Raw genomic sequence first — 3032 nt, 5'->3', positions numbered from 1 at the left:
CCCCGTTTGAATCCCTCACCCAATCTTTGCCATCCAGACATATATCATTTATGAGCTCATCAAGGTCATTCTCACCATTTGTTCTTTCATCAAAACTGGGCTCTCTGAAAGATATTATTCTTATTTGCAGGACCCGCATGATTGTAGCTAGATTGAAGTCCACTTCCACTCCCCTCACATAACTTTTGTAGGGAGGTTCAGTTTTACTTTGTCTCACTACATTTGCATAGAACTCCCTTACCATAGTTGCGCTTATGTTTGTGAGGGGTTCATAGAGGAGTTCCCATATTCTCTTTTCAATGATTTCCCTCATCATGGGATACTCACCATCCTTCATTCTAAATCTGACTTCTGGGATTATTTTCTTTTCATCCATCCAACCATGAAATTGGTGCTCATGAAATTGAGATTTAAATCTCTTTTCATCATGGGTGGGTGGTTCAGCTAATTGCTTCCCTTTTCTTCTTCTGGAGCTTGGTGAGGCCATTTAATGTGGAAATAATGAAGTATGAAAGGAAGATTTTGGTTAGAGCAAGGCTTATGATGAAAATAGCAGAGAATGGGCACAGTGTGATGTTCTTGGCTAAAAGAGGAATGATGTAGATTACCTGGGAAGATTATATGAATAAAGCAAAGGTGTATGATTACAGGGAGTGTTGCTTGCCAATTTATAGTAAAAATGAGTTATTGAAGCAAGATACAAAGTTGGTGGTTCGGTCATATTAAAATGAAGGGTGAAGATGTTATTGAGAACATGGGAATGAAGGGTGTGCATGTATTATGGTCTCTCTGAATTTTTGAAAATGTCATTGGACCATTCTGCAGGTGGATCTATTCACCTGAAGAAAATGCCTGAAGAGGCTCAAGAACTCATTGACATGGTTGCAAACAACCAGTTCATGTATACCTCTGAGAGGAATTCTGTGAATAATGGGATACCTCAGAAGAAAGGAGTTCTTGAAATTGATGCTCTGAATGCCATATTGGCTCAGAACAAAGTGTTGACTCAACAGGTCAACATGATCTCTCAAAATCTGAATGGATTGCAACATGCATCCAACAATACTAGAGAGGCAGCTTCTGAAGAAGCTTTGACAGAGAATTCTGAACAAAACACCTCTAATTTAGCCAATATAATCTCTGATCTATCAAAGGCCACTTTCAGTTTCATGAATGAAACAAGATCCTCCATTAGAAATTTGGAGGCACAAGTGGGCCAGCTGAGTAAGAAAGTCATTGAAACTCCTCCCAGTATTCTCCCAAGTGATATAGAAGAGAATCCAAAAGGAGAGTGCAAGGCCATTGATGTGATCAATGTGGCCGAATGCACAAGGGAGGAGGAGGACGAAAATCCTAGTGAGGAAGACCTCCTGGGACGTCCCTCAGGCAAGAAGGAGTTTCCTATTAAGGATCCAAAGGAATCTGAGGCTCATATAGAGACCATAGAGATTCCATTAAATCTCCTTCTGCCATTCATGAGCTCTGAAGACTATTCATCCTCTGAAGAGGATGAAGATGTGAATGGAGAGCAAATTGCTCAATACTTAGGAGCTATCATGAAGCTGAATGCCAAGTTGTTTGGTAATGAGACTTGGGAAAGTGAACCTCCCTTGCTCATTAGTGAACTGGATACCTGGATTCAGCAAATTTTACCTCAAAAGAAATAAGATCCTGGCAAGTTCTTAATACCTTGTACCATAGGCACCATGATCTTTGAAAAAGCTCTGTGTGATCTGGGGTCAGGGATAAATCTTATGCCACTCTCTGTAATGGAAGAGCTGGGGATCATTGAGGTACAACCTGCCTTGTTCTCATTACAATTGGCAGACAAGTCATTGAGACAAGCTTATGGAATAGTAGAGGATGTGTTAGTAAAGGTTGAAGGCCTTTACATCCCTACTGATTTCATAATCTTAGACACTAGGAAGGAAAAGGATGATTGCATCATCCTTGGAAGACCTTTCCTAGCCACAGCAGGAGCTGTGATAGATGTCAACAGAGGTGAATTAGTCCTTCATTGAATGGGGACTACCTTGTGTTTAACGCACATGGCCATCCCTCTGTGACAAAAGAGAGTAAGCATGAAGAGCTTCTCTCAGTTCAGAGTCAAGAAGAGCCTCCACAGTCAAACTCTAAGTTTGGTGTTGTGAGGCCACAACTAAACTCTAAGTTTGGTGTTAAGAGGCCACAACCAAACTCTAAGTTTGGTGTTGGGACTACACTAACATTGACCTGATCACCTTGTGGCTCCATGAGAGCCACTGTCAAGCTATTGACATTAAAGAAGCGCTTGTTGGGAGGCAACCCAATTTTTATTTTATTGTTATTTTGTGTTTTATTAGGTACATGATCATGAGGAGTCACGAAAAAATCAAAAAAAAATAAAAACAGAGTCAAAAATAGAAGAAAAAAATTTTCACACCCTGGAGGACGCACAGGCTGGCGTTCAACGCCAGTAAGATGCATCTGGCTGGCGTTCAACGCCAGAACAGAGCATCATTCTGTCGCTGAACGCCAGAAACAAGCAACATTCTGGCGCTGAACGCCAGGAATGTGCCCAGAGAGGTAAAACTGGCGCTGAACGCCAGTAACAAGCATGAAACTGGCGTTCAACGCCAGAAACATGCTTTACATGGGCGTTGAACGCCCAGAATGTGCACCAATGGGCGTTTAAACGCCAGAATGGTGTGCCAAGGCATTTTACATGCCTATTTGGTGCAGGAATGGAACTCCTTGACACCTCAGGATCTGTGAACCTCACAGGATCCCCACCTACCTCGCCCTCTCTCACTCCATTCATGGTCATCCCTTCTGTTTTTCATTCACCACCTACATCTATCCACTCTTCCCCATACACCCCACCTACCTTTACAATTCAACTTCTCTTTCCCACCCAATCCCACCCATATAGCCGAATCCATCTCCCCTCACTCACCCCCATTTTCTTCTTCTTCCTCTTCTTCTCTTCTTTCTTCTCTTGCTCGAGGGCGAGCAATATTTTAAGTTTGGTGTGGTAAAAGCATAGCTTTTTT

The sequence above is a fragment of the Arachis duranensis genome, chromosome 2, assembly GCF_000817695.3.
Source record: "Arachis duranensis cultivar V14167 chromosome 2, aradu.V14167.gnm2.J7QH, whole genome shotgun sequence".
NCBI lineage: Eukaryota > Viridiplantae > Streptophyta > Magnoliopsida > Fabales > Fabaceae > Arachis > Arachis duranensis.
Note: the sequence above shows the minus strand (reverse complement) of the source record.